Genomic DNA, 20,766 nt, shown 5'->3' on the forward strand with positions numbered 1-20,766 from the left:
TATATATATATATATATATATATATATATATATATATATATATATATATATATATATATATATATATATATAATCAATTCAATGATTGTATCATATTCTTATATACACCAGTACTTTATTCTCTAACCAATAAAAATATTAAGCTATTAACAATGATGCTAGGAATCATAGACTAATAAAGCATTTTTTGTTAGCCAATCAAACGCCACTACTATCACCTTTTTCCTAATTAATTAGATATCATGAATAATAACCAAATATATTTTTTTCTTGTTATAAATGCTAGAGAATACTCTTGTTTGAAGACACAAAGAGGCATGGCTGCCATTAGAGAAGGAGAAAATGATGGTATGGGCGTAGGTTTGAAGGATTTGTCTAAGAAACTAGAAGATTTTGCAAAGGCTAGAGACTGGGAAAAATATCACACCCCCAGAAATTTACTCCTTGCCATGGTACTTCCACCGTTTCTCTTGTACTCTTATGAGCATTTGATTGATGAAATTATAGAACTTTAAGAAAATGGAAGATTTTGCCATGGCTAGAGATAGGAAAAGTATCATATCATCTATTGTTAACCTTTTAAAGACTTATTAGTATTGCTCAATCAACTTTCTGCTTACATTTATTTAACAAAAAATATTTTGTTTATAAACATTTTCCAATAGTTTGTTTTTTCTAATGTTTTTTTCTTTAAAAAAAAAAAAAAAAAAAAAAAAAAAAAAAAAAAAAAAAAAAAAAAACTAATTTATCATTTGTATATCTTAAATAATTTTATAATGTTGTCACATCTATTTTGGGCTATAATTTTTTATAAAGATGATAATATATATATATATATATATATATTCCAGATTTTTAAAAGAATTAAGATGTTAAGGTTGTTTTATTAATATATGATTACTCGATCAAAATGAAATAGACATACTTGAATAATTATATATAATTTATTCATCATGTAGATTTTGCTGGGAATAAATAATACCACATGTTATTCACTATTCATATATGATTATTTTGATTTGTTAATTTTATATGTTACAATCGTACACAAATGACATTATTCAAATATATGACTTGTTAAAAATTCTTGGCCTTTAATGTGATTTGTTATTTGGACATAAATTATATTTACACAATATAATTAGATAATATTGCTTTATTAATAAAAATAAAGAAAATTACTTAGAATTAATCTGTTAATTTGAACATATATGATTGAATAATATTACAATTATAGGTTATGATATGTGCTTTTGGTTTCACAATTGTTTTTTCGCTTTGTGGTAAGCTAATTCCGTAATATATTTTGCTTTTGTTAATAATAGCGTTTACTTTCTTTTTATTACTTATGTATGTTTTTTGTTATACTTAGTAATAAAATTATCAATGAATAATAAATATATCTTAATGATCATCTTGACTCTTTTTAAAAGTCTAGACATAATTTTTATGATGATACTTTTTGTATAAATTACTTTTAAGCCGTATTGTAACTTTGTAACGAATAATATAAAAATAGTTAATGATAAAGATATAAAATACTTTTGTAGTACATTCCATTTTGCTTTGCTCAACTTCACTTCGTATTTGTGTTATCTTCATTGATTACATTGGTTACATTAATAAAAATGAAGGAGAATGTTTTGAATGCAGGTGGGTGAAGTGGGAGAGTTATCAGAGATATTTCAATGGAAGGGAGAGGTCGAAAAAGGGTTAGAAAGCTGGAAGGAATCAGAGAAAGAGCATCTGGGAGAGGAACTATCAGATGTACTCTTATACCTTATCAGATTGGCCGATATATGTGGTATTGATCTTGGCCATGCTGCCCTCAATAAAATCCTCAAGAACGCTATCAAATATCCTCCCATTTCCTTATAGTAACCTCAAATCAAGATTACAGATTCCCTTTTGTAATCTCCAAGGAACAATCGTCATGATCCATGAGCCTCATAATTAACTTTAGCCGAATACTAATACGCATACCGTTTTTTTTTGTTACTTCTGTTTTTGATCCACATTAGTAATCTATTTCATCAATAAAACAACACAATTGCTTATTGATTTCTCATATACTGCCTCCATATACGTTGTTCAGACAATTAGATGAAAAAAAAAAAAAAAATTAAACTTTTGATGTTTGATTTGTATAATCCTTATTTTATTAAAAAAAAATAGTATTACGATTTACGAACAAGTTGCATGCATACAAGATATTCGTCAAGATTTTTATGTTAGAAACAAATTTAAATAAGTATGTATATAATCAAAATTCGATTTTTAGTTTACCAAGTTTTCCAAATAAACTTTTTTATGATAACTTTTTTTTTTCGCAAATAACCTTATTAAAAGCATAAGAATTACATTTTTTGTGAATAAAAGGAAATAAAAACATTAATGCGTTGCTCAAGCCTGTTCTTAGAAAGTATTACGTGAACTGTTATGAATTAATTTAGTAAAAAACTAAGGACAAAACAATTTTAAACTCGAAAAAAATTAATAGAAAATAAACCCTATGCAAGAGAAATACATTTCCATCAAACAGTCCTGATGAAATATGTTAATGGTTTGTTTTGTAACTCATGCATGTGATTCAAAAAATTTCATAATATCTTCAATAATATTTTTCCTAAAAAGGTAAATTATATAAAAACCATTACACACGATTTTTTAAAAATCGGTTTTTTAGTTGAACCGGTATGGGAACCGGTTTCCGGTTTAACCGGTTCGACCGCCGGGTGAACCGGATTCTATATTTTTCATTTTTTTTCTATTTTCCTACACATATATACATATATAAATTATGAATTTGATTTTAAAAGTTCAAACATTAAATATACATATAAATATAATTTATAGATAAATTCAAATACATTAAAATAACACATAACCATAAGTTTTAATATTTTACATCAATTCATATACGACAAAATGAAAATAAAATATAATACCGAAACAAAAGAGAGTTTTAGATGAATACAAACACATCAAAAAAATTTACAAAATTTACCATATGTTTTTATTTAGAAAAAACTAAATACATTTGAAAAAAATCACCAAAGTTTATTATGTATATTGTTCTTTTTCATTTTGTTTTATTAGGTTTAACCGGTTCAACCGATTTATTTTGACCGGTTCAACCAGGTTTTTCTAAAAACTGGCAGGTTCAATCCGGTTCAGAAATAAATATAAAACCGGTGATAGTTGAACCGCTCCCTCTGCCGGTTTCCGATCCAACCGGTTCGATTGGCTGGTTCAAACCGGTTTTTAAAACATTGATTATACATTAAAATCTAAATTTTAATGTTAAAATATCCTTAATTATAAAGAGTATCAAGAACGACAATGAAAAAAAAAAAAAAAGTGATTATTTTTCGAAACATCTAGCTTTCATTTCATGTTGGGGTTTATATTATTCAAAAAATAGTGTGAGGAATCAAAATTGCAAAACAAAATATACGCCTACAGTTTTAAATTTTTTAACAACCTTAAGAGTTGGATCTAGCCGTTCAATTTCCTTTTGCTTCTCATTTCTTTCTTCTTTCTTTTTCTTAACCAACGATTTTACTCACTTCCTTTGCTTTTACTAATGTCAGATCAAAACCAACTAAGTCCATATCAAATTACAACTCTTACAGAATATAATATAAGCTCTAAAATAAACATTTTCCTAAAAATAACAAATTTACGCTTCTGGTAATAAAAAGATTCTTACATTTACATTTTCTTTACAACTCTTACAGAATATAATATAAGCTTTAAAATAAACATTTTCCTAAAAATAACAAATTTGCTTGTAATAAAAGAATCTTATATTTACATTTTCTACCCTAAAATAATTTTGATTAAACACAATTTATCCTTCGTAATTTTAAACTTAAATTATTGGTAATTTTAAGTTAAGTTTTTTGGTTCCTTACATAATTGTTTTTATAGTTTTCATTTTTACTAATATTATTTTTTTATTTAAAGGTTAGTTAATACGTTTAAAATACATTTTTAAATTTTATTTTATATACCTCATCCATACATAATTGTTTGCTTTTAAACCTTATTTTATATTTTTATGATTCATTTTGAAAAGAAGTTCCCCGCCGCAATACGCAAAAATTTCTCTGAAAAACCTTATCCATGTTGAATTGCGTTTTTAACATACTAGGTTTCCGCAGCATCGCGCGGACGGTCCAAACCTAGTTTAATATCAACCATGAGATGTTTAGGATTCTTACCTTTATAGATATGTATCCTTTACATAATTTATTCACAATTAAATTTGATCAAGAAAAACAAAATTCAGAGTCAATAATGCACAATCATTTGCAAAAAATAAATTTCATATATGTTCATCGAGACAAAAAAAATGTTGGATTTCAATAAACATTTTTCAAACGTCACTAAAAATCATCATGTTAAAAAGTCACAATCTTCTTGTGAATGGTCATACCAAATTCTTCCCATTTTTACAATCAAAATATGATTTATAAACCTTCAATTTGGCATGAGAACAAGAGCGAACCGGATATATCAATATTATACTCGCCTCAATAAGTGGAATAAACGTGAAACTTTCAAATCCAAAAAAATCAAAAAAAAAAAAAAAAACAATTTTCAAAATTTTGACTTTTTAGACCGCCTTTGATTTGAACCGGAATCCAATATTTACTATTCACATGAAATATTCTTGCGAAAAAATTAGATATGATAATCCCGAAAATTTTCCCCAAAAATGTAAACGTTTTGTGAAAATGCGCAAAACTTTAACTTCTTTGAAACCCCAAGGGCCAAAACTACAATTTTGCTGAATCAGAAGGTGCCAAAAGTGCAACATGGTTCAAATCTCTGCAGTCTGCGGATAATATCTATAAGCCTCTGCAGCAGAAGAGGTGGACCAAATATCTGCAGCTGCAATAAGAAGTTTGTTTGTTTTTTAACGTCTGCAGGTACTGAAATAAACTGATTTTTCAAACTTAATTTAATGTTATAAACATAAAAAAATGCATTTTCAACAAAAAAGATAGATGGCGGAGAAAAGAAAAAATAGATAGGCGACGTTTTTTTGGTTTAGGTTAAAATAAGGCGTGAAGACCTTTGAAGATAGTGACTCATGTCTGCGCTAGGAAGGCCTCGAGCAGACGTTTTTTGATCTCTGCACTTCCAAAAAAACAAACATTCTGCGAGTTCATATGTCTACTCTGTAACGCCCCGTTCCTGGTACGTATTTATTTTGATTAAATGTTTCTTTTGGGAAGAGCTACTAGCCGAGTAGATGTCGAGTGGATGCGGGCTTTAAGTGATCTACTCGGCGAGTCCACGCTTGGACTCGGCGAGTAGGCCAATCAGGAGGAGACCCTAATCCCTAGGGTTTGCACCCTATTTAAACGACCTTATAGCCCCATCTCAGCCTCCATCACCCTCAGAGCATTCCTTATCGAAACCCTAGCCTCCATTGGTAAGTTTGAGTGATTGTTGCCTTGTGAAGGGACTTTTGGTGCACTTTCGAGCAAGTGGAAGAAGGGAGAGGTTGAAGAGGTCAAGGAAAGGGACTTAGATCCAGAACAAATTCATTTGTGGTCATCCATTCTGGTAATAAAGTTTCCATCTTGATTATTGATCTATTAGATCTTGTTTGTCCCTAAATTGTTGCTTTTAAGCCCTAAAACCCCAAATCCTTGAAGAGAAACCTTATGGTTGGGTTATACTTCAGATCTGGACTCTCATTACCTTCTAGAAGTGTTAAGTTTCAGTCATATTGGTGGTTAAGGTCCCTCTTGAGCTTAGAACCCCATTAAGAGCTTAGTTTGGACATTTGAAGCCCCTAAAGCTATGCATGCACGTAAAGTTTGCAACTTTACGTGATAAGCATGCCCTAGAAGCCTAGATCTGTGGTTTGGAGCTGCTGCATGGCTCAAATCAGGTCTGTATGGAAAAAGGACTGAATGAAATCGGCGAGTAGAACGATGGACTCGGCAAGTCCTATGAAGATAGCCGTGGACTCGGTGAGTTGGATGAGCAACTCGGCGAGTCCGATGAAGATTTCCTTAGACTCGACGAGTTGTTCTTCAACTCGGCGAGTCGGATGAAATTGGACTTAGTATGTGTGTATCGAAGAAGAACGTGTCGAGTCTTCGCTAAGCTCGACGAGTAGAACGGGTATAAAACTAAAGCAGATGGAAGGGACTTGGTGAGTTGGCGAGCCAACTCGACGAGTCCGGTCAACCAGGAAGTTCACTTTGATCGCAGGGGGGGGGGGGGGGGGTAAAATAGTCATTTTACCCTAAGATTAGTTATCAGTATTTGACTTATTGTTTATGGAAATTGTAGTCGGGGAGTTTCGGATCAGCAGTCAGGCGCTTAGCAAGCAGACTTCAGCAGCTACTTTCGAGGTGAGTTACCTTCCAGTAGCGGTGGGTCTAAGGCCATAATGTCGGCCCACCAGTAGGAGACATATGATAGATGATTGTCTTTGTGATATCATCTAGGTTTGCTACTACCTGATATATTATATGCAAGCATGATATGTTGTATGTGATAGTAGTAGAGTTCGGTTGTTAGGACCGAAGGGTAGTCAGACACCCCATGTTCGTCTGACAGTATGTGATGATATGTTTGCATGTTGGCTTGTTATGTTATATGCGATAGAGGTAGCAGGAGGGGATCAGTCCCCGAGTTCGGTTGTTAGGACCGAATGGTAGCTCAGGCACCCCAGATATATCTGGTAATATGTTTATGTTATGTTATGTGTGATAGTAGTAGTAGGGGGTGAAATAGTCCCCGAGGTTCGGTTGTTAGGACCGAAGGGTAGTCAGCACCCCAGAACGGCTTGACATGGGTAGTCAGCACCCCAGAATGGCTTGACACGGGTAGGTCGGCACCCCAGAATGTTCGTACCGGGTAGGTCGGGCACCCCATAATTGACTGGCAGTATGTATGCTATGTGATTATATGGTATGAGGTACAGTGGAGGAACTCACTAAGCTTCGTGCTTACGGTTTTTAGTTGTTGTTTCAAGTACCTCTTCAGCCAAGGGGAAGGAGCTGGCGCGGTAGCGGCATATCACACACACGCTCTTGTTTTTCCGCACTATGAGACATTCTGGGATTTGTACTCTGATATTATTATGATTTACGTTCTGGTTTACAAACGCGAGACATGTTTTATTAAATGATATGGTCGAATGATATTTTGTTACTAACATTTTGCAATTCACTTAATTAAAAATGAAATTTTTGGTCCATAATTTTTGGGATGTTACATGCTCGTTGTCTGCACGGTGCAGATCTACAAAAAAAAAAAAAAAAAAAAAAAAAAAAAAAAAAGCCCCATTTTTATAATCAAAAATATGATTTATAAAGCTTCAATTAGGCATGAGAATGAGAGTGAACGGGATATATCAATGTTATACTCGCCTCAATGGTGGAATAAACGTGAAACTTCAAATCCAAAGATATCGAAAAAAAATAAAAAAAATAAATAAAAATAATTTTCAAATACAAAAGTGCTTGTGCGGATCTGTAAGCAAAAAAAAAATTAAAAAAAAGGCCTAACTCTATATCCGGAAATGAGTGTATGAATGAGAAATCTTGAAGTGAATACTCCCAAAGTAACAAAATTACATATGCCGAATTTGAGAAATTGAAGCTCGAATCAAACTTGATTTCCGGACCCCGAAATTCATCATGATAAAAACCCGAAAAACGCATCTACCAACTTGGTAATTTCGACTTTGTAAAAGCATTTTTGACAATTGAATCAAGTACGAGATGAAGCAGCATCTGAGTGAAAATCTTCAATTTTGACTTTACACGATTCACTGTTCCTTTGCTCCGTTTGACCATTCATCAGACCAAAATGTATTCCTATTTTTTTCCGACCATTCTCGAAATATCGTTTTTTTTTTCATATCATCGATTGACATAAGAACAATGATTCAAAATCTTCTGAGTTAAAGTCATCAACTAAAGAACCATCAGATGTCAGAAACAAAATTTGGGTTATACAAATCGGATCTATGAATAACGTGGGATCAAATTTTTGGGCATGAATAGACACGAGTTTGAATAATTGGGTTTTTGTCAAAATAAATTGGATCAAATTGATTCGGCTAGATTTTTGGGCTAAACTTTGGGCTTTGAATAGTATTTTTCAAATACGAACAGAAACATGATCAATATGTCATGAACTTATAAAAAGTTTGATTGAAGTCCATGACAATTTTGTAAGAAATGGAAACTCATCTTTGTTATTTATTTAGAAGATCAAAAAATAAAAAAAGAAAAAAGAAAAAGAAAAACAATTGGATCATCTTGTCATGTTTTTGTCTGAGATGACACGACACGATATTATTCTAGGTAAAAATCTTCAAAATATTTCAATATAATATTACACATACAATTAAAAACATCTGAAATGATTGGCTAAGAATGCTTCTTAGTCTTACAAAATTCCTTTGTCATATATATATATATATATATATATATATATATATATATATATATATATATATATATACCGGTTGAGCACACAAAAATTAAGGAGACTGCGACGACAAATCTTTGTTGTAAGATTAAAAATAAATAAAATGTGGAGATTTTATTTTATTTATTATCAAAATCTCAAAAGATAATATGACGTTTTGATCATTATATGCATGATATTGATAATTTTCGGTGAAAGTTAATAGTTTGGAAGGTTAAAATGAAAAGAAAAAAAAAAAAGTCCTCAAAAAGCATGCATACACTTGACATAAACACAAATTCAAATTTCAGTTTCGTCCTAATTTCATTTCATATCATGTCATTAATTGTCACCCCTAAAAAATAAAAAAATAAAAAAAAAACAAACAAAAGAATAATAATAAAATTTTGTCAATTTCTTTTCAAAAATGAAAAAAATTTCTTCCTAATAGAATAAATTTTTGTCATTTTGAAAGATTTAAAAAAATTTATTATGTAATATTCTAGTAGAATATTACATATACATACACATATATAAACATACGAATAATATTATGTTTGAATATTATATGTAATCTTGAAAAATGTTAACTCTTTAAAAAAATGGGATAAAAAAACTAGAAAAGATAATATACAAAACAAAAATTAAATTTTTTTCATTTATTTTGAATTTATAATATTTTTTGTTAACGTCCGAAATGATTGACTAGTAATGCATCTCAGTATCTTACAAAATTCCCCAAAAATTCCGGTTTTTGGTCGAGACCGATTCAGGGGCATTGTGGAAGGTCTATGGTCATGATTCAGCGGGTTGGTTCTCCAATATTGTCAGGATTCAGTAGTTTTAACAATTGTGTTTGGTTGGCTCTTAGGGGTGCCAAGGGAAGTGGTACATTGTTGAGGTTTTGGTATGAGCATCAGTTAGGAGGGCTTCATGATTGGGTATCGTATCGTTAAAAGCGGTTGAGGTTATCAGTTTTGCTGGGATCTCGGGGAGTGTTCATCTGGTCTTCAAGGGTTGTGCGGTCTTTTGGGTTTGGCTAGTAATGGATTACTAACATTGGTAAGCACATGTTGTCAGCAGTTCGATTATTGAAGGGTAAGAGGGATTGGGAATCCTTCAAATCTTGTGTGCTTTAAGAGCTTAGTCGAATCAAAGTGGGGGAGAACCATTCAGGTATTCAAGAACAGAATCTAGCATGAAACTAGGATGAGTTTTGCATCCCTGCCGGGGAGGAAGGAGGCCTAAGTTGCCGTCTGGATCGAGGAATGTGCGAGTTGGGATCTCAGGAAACCTCCCAACAGTTGGTTAGCACCTTCTTGGTGATGGATAGCAAGCTTTTGGTGTACTCGGGTTGGGATTGCAGTCTCGAGTTTAGGTTGGGTGTTTGGTCGAGTGCATGCTCGACTCTAGATGTGTTCGGATTTATAGATTAGCGATAAGACCATGGGCGGCGGCTGTGGCAAAATGGAAGTGTTATAAGACTGCAGAGTGGCTCGTAGCATTCACTAGTTGGCAGATAGTATAGAAGTGATGTAATACTGCGGGGCGACCCGTAGCATTCACTGGTGGACAGTTAGTGTGGGAGTGTTGTAAGACTGTAGGGTGGCCGATAGCATTCACCAGTCCCTTTGCATTGCTGAGAGTGTGACAAATCTATGATTTGGTCACAAATTTCTTCAGATGGTTTAGACCAAGGTGGGTCAGTTTGCAAGGTTGTGAGAGAGACACGACATGTTTGGAATCAGGAAATGGTGGGTCGTGGGAGACCTGGTATGATGTAATACTACAGTTGGTCTTGTAGCGTTCAGTTTAGCATTAGGTATGGTGACGAGATGGTTCGGGTAATTATTACCAGTTGAGGCTTTCTTTCGGAAGTCACATGGGGCGACTGTATGGGTGTCTTTTGGCTCAGAAACCGAGAAGGAATTCGGTATTTTAGATAGTTTGCAGACAAGTTGGGACCAGGGAGGTCTCGACTGCTTTTGGAAAGCAACTAGGAGGCAACGTGATGTTTTGGGCAGTATTAGTGATTTTGGATTCGTGTGTATGGAGTAGCTTGTTGTTCGAGAAATGCTAAGTCACTTGTAGTTTGGGTTAAATAATCTCAGAGTAATTGATTTAACCCTGTTGTGCAGCTCTCGTTTGAGTCTAACTGTTGCAGGGATAAATCTTCTACTCGAAGGATTATCTGAACCTTCTGTCAAGTATAAGTGTTCTGCAACTATTAATGGTAAGTGACTTTGTTTCCATTGGTAACATCAAGATAGAATGTTTTGTTTAGTCTGTTATTCGATGAGGAATTGGCATGGTAATGATTCAGTATGGGTGGTGTGTTAGGAATTCAAACCAATGTAGATTTCAGGTTTCGAAAAGGTAGAAGTGGTTTCTGCAGGGGGGGCTAAGGATTTGTTCTTCTTCGGGTTGGAAGTTTATGTTTGGGTTCGGTTGTCTTGGGAAGGTCATTTTATTCTCATACCATTCGGTTGCGTTCATCAGGTTGTTTGGTATGATCTGAGTGTTAGTAAGGAGCAATTTCAATGACGAAATCTAATTTAAGTGGGGGAGAGTTGTAAACTCAGTTTTGGATTTGCTTTATTATCTGGGGCTGAGGCCCAATCATCAGTTGTCATGAGGCTTAGGGCCTTGTGGAAGGAAATGATTTAACCCCTTTCAGATGTGGGTGTTATGGTTTAAGTGATCCAAGTGTCCGATGGTGTTTTTGGAGCCCAAGGGTATAATCGTAATTTTATAACTCAGTCCTTTAAGAATTTTAGGTTTTTGTTCGGGAAGTTTTAAGGCCATGGTGAATTGTTAGAATTGTATGGCTTCTTGCTACCTTTTTGTGGATATAAGGTTCGTTGGAAACAGACCTAAGACAAGGAAGTTAGGGCAATTTGAAATAATAGAATAAATGGTCCATAGTTGAAAAGATTTGCAAGATATAACCCATGTGTTCATGGTAAGTAGGAGCGTGCCTGGGTGTGTACGCTCAGCGTGAGCTGGGGTACGTCCAACGTAGTTGGTAGAGTGCCAAACCCTAATTTCTAGGGCTTGTGCACTATTTAAAAACCCTTACAAGCTCAAGGCTATCTCATTTCTCAGCCTCCACTGATCTTAGAGCCTCATTTCAAACCATGATTCCCTTAGTGGTGTATCCTTGAGCTTGGAGGTGATTTTGAAGGGTTATTGGTGTTATTTCAAGAAACTATATCTTAGTGATCAAGCTTAGTGTGGCCTTGGAGTTGTAGATCCAAAACCTTCACACTCTTGGGAATCTTCAGAAGGTAAAAAGTTATTATCTTGACTTCGTCTTATGCTAGTTTGATTTTAGGGCAAGATTAAGGACTTTTATGGTGTATTAAGTTCTCTTTATGAGTTTGAGCCACTCTAGGAGCTTGGAGTGATAGATCTTGCCCCTTATGATGTTGTTAGTTCATAAAAAATGCTTGCTTGAGGTTTAAGAATGGGCCATGCATGTGTTAAGGTGCTTAATATAGGTCTTCATGGTTACATTAGTTAGGTCCCATTAAGATATTCAAATTGATAAAGTTGCCAACTTTATCAGTAAAGAACTTATATTGATTTTTTTTGAAGTTTGGATGCAAAGGACTTAAAGGATTAAGTCATAGTTTAAGTTTTGAAAGATTTACATTTACACCACGTGTACTGCTTTGAGACCCCATCCAAAATCATCGAGTATATTGAGCGTACCTTGGGGGTACGCCCTGCGTACGTTCAGCTGTGGGCTTTTGGGCTTGTTCATGCTTTGGGCTTTGGACTTGGGTTTTGGCTTTGTGTGGTGGGCTTATTAGACAGAGGAATCTTAAAGTCTTGGACTCTTGTTTAGGCTTGCCTTGTTGGGCCTAGGATTTTGTATTAGGCCTTAGTGGGCCAAATGGGATTGGGATATTAGTGGGCATGGTTAATTACACCGTTTATGGGATTAGTGCTTTTGGGTTTTGCTATGGTTAATTATTAAAGAATGGTTTGGTTGTTTGTTTCAGTTCGTAGAAGCTGATTCACAGTAGCAGCAGCAGTTGTAAGATTTATCTGACGTTTTGAGGTGAGTCTCATCACTATACTATGGGTCGAAGGCACTAGTTCTATCCTATGTGGTTTATGTTTTATAAGAAGACTCTGGGGTATGAAAGACTAGGAGGTGGCTCCTGGCAATCTGTATGCAAGACCAGAGTCTAAACTTTCGCAGTTAATTAGTTAAGTAGTTGTAGATTGTAAGCTAGTTGTCTTTGTGATGTTTGCATGGAAGACCAGGAGGTGTTTCCTTGCACTTGTATGTAAGACCTAGTGTTTTGGCCCCCGACCTGGTAAAAAGACCATGATACGGCTCGTGGCATAATGACAAGACTATGGTTGGAACATAGCACTTTTTATTGATTGTTGGATATGTATGATATTTATGGACCGTCTGATATATGTGGTATGTGTGTTGGGCTTTGAGCATTCTAACACTCCTATGGTGTACATGCAACCCTAAAAACCTTGGATCTATATTTTCTTTAAAATACATGCAAATTTGTTTTTCCAAGGTTCACAATCTAACTAGCATGTTATGGGGTACTTGTAATACAAAACTTTAAGTAGAATAACATACCTTTCTTTTGTAGTTAATTGGTTGGAGTTTTAGAGCCTACCACCAATAGTGTGGATTCCTCAAGTGGTGTCACAAATCACCCAAATCAATTTGGAAATACTTGAGAGAATATGATGCTCAATAAAATCGGCCCACTCTTGTTTCTCACACACGCTAGTGCCAATTCTAAAACCAAGGACCTCTTTATATAGTATGGAGGATTAGGGTTAAACCCTAATACCTATGACTCTTCATTTACCTACGATCCATGGGTTAAAAGCTCCATGGATTCCCATGTACTCTTAGCCCATCCTAAATAAATCTTAGCCCAATCCATATATATGTAAGAGTCCATATTTAATTAGCCTCTTTTGATCACTAAAATATTTCCAAAATCAATTCTTGATCAACACTAATTAAATAATATGATTTCATATTAATATATTATAAATTATAATATATTAATAGATCATAAACATCTTATTCTCAAAAGTATATCCATACAAATTGTTAGGTGAAGTGCAACCCAAATGGACCATGCCAGGTCGGTTCAAGTTCATACCAAATATAGTTACAGACTTAGACACCTTATCCAACAGTCTCCCACTTGGATAAGTCTGATAACTATAGTTGCAAGTATATCTTCAGGAACCAACCAACAATCGTAGCTCTTTAAAACTCTGTTGAACTATGAAACGCCATTTTAGAGAAGTGGTCATATAATCCTCTGTTCTCAAGATATCAGTCGGACAAATACATGGAACAATGTCATACTTATTGTCCAACAGTTGTTTCTCGATCTCTGATTTGTTTGACATAAAACTAAATTGAACACATTAATCAGGTTCTGACCGGGCCCGACACATAAGTCAAAACCAAATCATCGAGGGGCCCATATATCGCTTCTATTGCTAGAAGCAACAGATAAACTTCGACTTATATGCTTGTACAAACTACTTGTTGAGTTATGCACAAAAGCACATTTTATGACATCAAGTTACTTATGTGTTTTCGTACAATCAATGGATAACTAACTCACAGTCAACAAATCATATCTCTAGGTTTGAAGGTATATATGATATTACCATCTCACGATCACCCGAAATAAATTCCATGAAGTGATACAAGTGAGCGTGGATTTAATCCAATACTTAGACCTTATGAGCACTCATGAATGTTGCAGCAACCATTGCCATGTCTAATGCACCTTAGACAAATCTTACAAGCCAAATTCATGACAGTCTTAATTCAATACATACTTCCAACGTATGGCCGATTGTGGAGAGTTTTGAATAAAATAATTATTCTGTAAGTCAAAACATGCAAAATTGAAACAATAGTAAACGATAAACATAAGATAGTAACACTTTACTTATAAATAAACAGCTTTTATTTAATCATCAAATGTCAATTACATTTTACAAGTTTCAAAAATAGCTATCTAGTTGTTAAAATTAATATAATCTCTCAGCCCGATGCTCTTCGCATGCTGCAAATACCTAACCTTAGTCCGTCCCTTCGTGAGGGGATCTGCAGGGTTCTCTTCTGACGATACCCTCTTTTCCAGTAGGAGTCCTTCTTCTATCTTGTGTCCTATGAAGTGATATTTTATGTTAATGTGTCTGGATCTACCATGATCTCTTGGTTCCTTGGCTAAGGCAACCGCACTATTGCTGTCACATAAAATCTCCATAGGCTCTTGTATAGCTGGTAGAACTCCAAGGTATCCAATGAATTTCTTCAGCCATATCGTATCCTTTGCCGCTTCACTTGCTTCTATGTACTCTAATTCATAAGTAGAATTAGCTACTGTCTCTTGCTTGGAACTTTTCCAAGTAATTGCTCCTCCAGTTAGGGTAAAGAACCAGCCTGACTAAGAGCGGAAATTATCCCTATTAGTCTGAAAACTAGCATCGCTATACCCTACTACTCTTAAGTCATCACTCCCACCGAGACTAAGAACCCAATCCTTAGTCATTCGTAGGTACTTGAGAATATTTTTTACTGCATTCCAATGAGCATTGCTAGGGTTTCCCTGATATCTGCTGACCATGCTCAAAGCAAAGGCCACATCAGGACGAGTACAAGTAATAGCATAAATGATCGAGCCAACAGCAGAAGCATATGGTAATCGACTCATCTCAGCTATCTCAGACTTTGTACTCGGACTTTGAGTCTTACTCAGTCTGCGATTGTGCTAGATCGGTAAGTCCCCTTTCTTGGAATTCTGAATGTTGAACCTCTTCAACACTTTATCCAAGTAGGTACTCTGACTAAGTCTAATTAGTCTTTTACTCCTGTCTCTCAGTATTCTTATCCCTAGGATATAGGCAGCTTCTCCAAGGTCCTTCATAGCGAAACACTTCCCAAGTGAGGACTTAACCTCCTGCAAAGTTAGGGTGTCCTTTCCTATGAGTAGTATGTCATCCATATATAATACCAAAAAACTAACTATACTCCCACTAGCCCTAACATATACATAGGACTCATCCTCGCTCCTCGAAAAACCAAACTCTTTGACTTTCTCATCGAAGCAAAGATTCCATCTGCAAGATGCTTATTTCAATCCATAAATGGATTTCTCAAGCTTACACACTCTAGGGTACTTTGTATCGACAAAACCCTCTGGCTGATTCATGTAAACATCCTCATCCAACTTTCCATTAAGGAAAGCGGTTTTGAGATCCATTTTCCATATTTCATAATCATGAAATGCAGCTATGGCTAGCAAAACTCTAATAGACTTGATATTCGCTACTGGTGAGAAGGTCTCATCATAGCCAACTCCTGGAGTTTGAGTAAAGCCCTTCGCCACCAGTCGCGCTTTGTAAGTGTGCACCTTCCCATCCATGTCGGTCTTCTTGAAAATCCATTTACACCCAATTATCTTACGACCTGCTACATTGTCAACCAAGTTCCAAACTTGATTGTCATACATGGACTGAATCTTGCTGTCCATAGCCTCCTTCCATTTAGCAGACTCGGGGCCTACCATGGCTTCCCTGTAATTATTGGGTTCATCCAAATCTATCAGTGTATTGTTACTGATAAATGTATCACCTTCAGTAGTGATGTGAAAACCATATTAAAATCAGGTGTGTTCCTAACTCTAGTGGAACGCCTCGAAGGTACGGACTCATCTATCGGTTCAACCGGAGTTTCCTCCTCAGGTTAGTCGCTAGTGTTTGAGGTTCCTTCAACGCTTGACTCTTGAAGTTCTTCAAGGTCAATTTGCCTCCCACTGTCTCCTTGGCTTATAAATTCTATCTCACGAAAGACTCCTCTCCTTGCCATAAAGACCACATTCTCACTGGGTCTGTAGAAGAGGTAACCAAAGGATTTATATGGGTAGTCGATGAAAATACACCTCTCACTTTGAGGTTTGAGCTTGTCGTGAGACTCATGCCTCACGAAAGTCTCACAACCCCAAATCTTGATGTCGTCTAGATTGGGAACTTTCCTAGTCCACATCTCGTGAGGTGTTTTGACAACCTTTTTGGTAGGGACTAGATTAAGGATATCGGCGGCACTCTCTAAGGCATACCCCCATAATGAGGTTCGATTGTGCCTCTCAGCCACACCATTCAACTGTGGTAGGAGGTGTCAATTGTGAGACAATCACACATTCCTTAAGATAGTCAAGGAACTCAATACTAAGATACTCTCCTCCCTGATCAGATTGGAGCATCTTGATGTTCCTACCCATTTGATTCGCCACTTCCTGCTTAAACTCTTTGAACTTTTCAAAGGTTTCTGACTTATGCTTGATTAAGTAGATATATCCATATCTACTGTGATCATCAGTAAAAGTCACATAGTAGCGATTAACATCCCTTGTGGCGGTTTCGAAGGGTCCACACACATTTGTGTGTATGAGGTCCAACAAACCTTCACCCCTCTCACAAGTACCAGTGAAGGGTAACTTTGTCATTTTTCCAAGTAAACAAGACTCGCAACTATCATCGGATTTTAGGTCAAATTATTCCAAAACTCCATCCTTTTGGAGTTAGCTTATGCGCTTCTTGTTGACATGTCCAAGACAATAATGACACAAGGATGCTTTATCCAAGGTAAACGAAGAATCAATATGAAATACATTATTTCCTAAGTTGTCTACAATCGACACAATTTCATATACACCATCACAAGGTAATGCTTTATAATAAAACACATCATTATAAAAAGCATCAATAGCACCAATTTTATTATCAAATGAAAATGTGAATCCTTACTTGTACAAACTATGAAGGGAAATAATATTTCTCGCCATTTCTAATGAGTAACAACATTTATTCAAATCTAAAGCTAACCAATTATTAAGTAATAAATAATAAACTCCAATCTTGGTCACAAGTGATGCTTTCTTATTGCCCATGATTAAGTTTATCTTCCCGTGCTCCACTTCTTCACTACTTCTTAGGCCCTGCAAATCAGTACAAATGTGAATACCACAACCTGTATCAAGCACCTAAGAGTTAGTATGCAATGAGGTATTAGACAATATGGTATAAATACCTGCATGGGTGGGTTTAACTTTCCCATCCTTTACATCCTGCAAGTACTTAGGGAAGCTTCGCTTCCAATGCCCCTTTTCGTGGTAGTAGAAGCATTGTGCTTCCATTGGGTTTGAAGGAGTAATGGGACCTTTTGTTGGTCCCACTTGAAGACGATCCATCAAGAGACTTTACCTTGGTACCCTTCGAAGGGGTCTTCTGATGGGTTTTGGTCATAAGACATCCTATGTGCTCATACAAACCCTAATGCTTGGATCTAGGTTTCTCTATTGTACATGCTTTGAATCCAAGACTATAAACCATAATTCTAGCATACATATAATCATATTAACATGAGAATAAGTTTATAGTGTTACCTTGATTGTTATGTAGCAATAACAATCCCAAATCTCCTTGTATTGACTTTGGAAGGCTTAGAGTCACAAGTGTCACTCCTCTAATGGCTCACAAACACCATAAGCAAGAGGATGAAGAGGAGAGAGGTTGGAGGCTGCCAAAAACGTGTGTAAACCCTTACAAGAACCTTAGCCACGTTTTTGAGCCTTAAGGGGTCTTTATATAGTTGGGCTATTAGGGTTATCTAACAAGGAAACCCTAATTTGGATGCTTAAGCCCTAAGCAACCCATAGACTCCTTTAATTAAGCCCATGGACGATTTCCTTATGGGTTTCCCATTAGAATTCTTCCATCCTTTAATACAAGGCAATCCATGGCCCAAATTGCAATTATCCTATAATTACAATTCCAGTCCCTTAAGTTTAATTAATCTCTTTTAGTCACAAAACTAATTACCAATTAATTATTGACTAATATTAATTAAACAATATGATTTCTCCTTTAATATATTATTCCCATAATATATTAATAAATCATATTTAATCCTTACTCTCCATAATTCATCCTATCAAGTTGCTTTGGTGAAGGCAACCCAAAAGGACCATGCACCATCGGGTCAAGTACATACCAAAATAGTTATGGACTTAGACACTAATCCAACAGTCTCCCACTTGGATAAGTCTAATAACTATTATGCGTATGACTTCAGATCCCGATCTGCAATCGTAGCTTTCCAAAGCCGCTGTCAACTCTGATCATATCAGATACCGTGTCCTTAGATAAGGGATCATATATTCCTCCATTCTAGATATCGTATGAGATATGATTTCAAATCATTCTCTTTGTACTATATCTCGATTTCCGATTTATGATGACAGACTAATTGAACAAATCAAATTAGCCCTAGCCCGGCCGAGCATTTACGTATGTCATCACTAAACCATCGAGGGGCCCAAAGATATCGCTTCTATCCTACCTTGGATAAAAGGAACGGATAAACTTTGATACAATGCTTGCTTGCACTCACTAACCAAATCACACACAACAATATGTTTTATAACACCAAGTTACTAGTGCGTTTACATATTATCAATGTGCAACCGATTCGCAAGATACAACTCACACATCTCGGTTTCAAGAATATAAGATGTTATCATCTCACTAATCACTCGAGATAGTGATCCAAGTGAGCGTGGGTTTAATCCAATGCTCAAATCATATTCATAAGCACTCATGAACGTTGCAGCAAACATTTGCTTATGTCTAATACTCTTTTAGACAATCCACACACCAATTCACGACAATCTTCATTCATATCTACTTCCAACATATGAACGACTGTGGCCCGTTTGAATAATTCGATTATTCTTAATAAACTCAATTATTCTGGAAGTCAAAACATGCAAGGTGAAACACAAGAATAATACTAATCCCATATGGCCTCAAACCTTTGAGTATAAACAAAACACGTTTTATTTATCACCATATCGATTACTCATTATTTGTCGTTTCGGGTAATCAACTTCTTACTTGAATTCCAACACTTGTCCCATGCTCCTAGCATGCACACAATGTTTACCTATGGTTCTTACTTTTGTGAAATAGATAAATTGAACACATTTCCAATCATTCTCATTTTACAACTCCAAATCCATTTTCTTAAGTGTAAGAATATCAAATTCTTGTTACTTATAGAATATACTAGATTCTAACACTTTATGTAACGATCCTTTTGTAATGTCACTGCACCAAAGTCTCAAAGACTATTGCCAATGATATTACAAAGTCCTCTATCGGAGATTGTTACAAGACAATTCCTTAGATATGATGTCTCTCACTCAAAGTACATTCCTTTGAACATCCTTTTGCATAAAAGTTTCTAATCTAGTCATAGATTTTCAATATTTACTTCCCAATATGGACACGCTTCCATATTTTCCATATGACAACTAATTTCTTAATAGAATCTTATCTATTCGTAATGATGTCGATATTGTCCATCCAATATGGAAACATTTCCATAATTTCCAATACTATACTTCCAACTACTCACAAGCAACCAATCCTCGTCGAACTTTGGATTGTCCTTTGATAGTTGTTTAATTATTTTAGTCAAAACCGATTCTAGTCCCTTTCCCTCTCAATGCGCTAGACATTTGGAAAATTTTAGAATGGTCAAACATTAAAGCATTTGCAATCGATCCTATACCCGAAGCGTATGGGACACGACGCATAATGTTTTATTTGCTATGTTCTCAAAATTCGAATTGTGAAGAGGAATGTCGTAATCATAATCGAAATTTTAAGAACACACTATGTACCTTTGACTAAATTTATTAACATTCCACAACCTAATCCTTTAGATTTGAAATGAAGCATAATATTCTCTCCCTTAATTATAGCAAAACAACTTTACAACTTTGCAAAGTATGACTCTTGTTTTCTATAATTAATATTGCCAACTATGCAATACGTGCCTTAATAATCATACAATCATAACATTTATGCTCCCACTATCATGATGATTATTATAAAACATAACACTTATGCTCCCACTAGCTTCGACATGTATTTATAAACATCTTAACTTTCAGAAAAACAATACTTATTGAATTTCTTAAGTTCATGTTTCTAATACTTAGTGCTTTGATAATCTTTTATCAAGGCTTCTTGAACTTGTACACCTTTGCCTTTGATAGTTGATATGTGTGTCTAAACAATTAAGACTAATTGCCAAACCTCACAATTCAAATTATGGAAAGGGATACCGTAACCATGATTGAATTCGAGAATGCAATTTTACAATCACTATCTTTTAAAATCTTTCTTAGAGAAAGCATTTCCTCACTATCATTTTCATGAAGGAGGAAA

At 35.0% G+C, this 20,766-nt stretch overlaps 1 long non-coding RNA gene across 1 annotated transcript; it reads left to right on the forward strand.

The window, feature by feature from the left end:
• The first annotated feature begins 245 nt into the window (after positions 1-245).
• LOC145014379 (uncharacterized) lies at positions 246-2,068 on the forward strand. The gene is made up of 2 exons (XR_013665513.1): positions 246-452; positions 1,654-2,068. It is a non-coding gene; the product is annotated as an uncharacterized LOC145014379 (long non-coding RNA).
• Positions 2,069-20,766: the final 18,698 nt, after the last annotated feature.

Source organism: Lactuca saligna, chromosome 9 (assembly GCF_052625555.1).
Source record: "Lactuca saligna cultivar CGN05327 chromosome 9, ASM5262555v1, whole genome shotgun sequence".
NCBI lineage: Eukaryota > Viridiplantae > Streptophyta > Magnoliopsida > Asterales > Asteraceae > Lactuca > Lactuca saligna.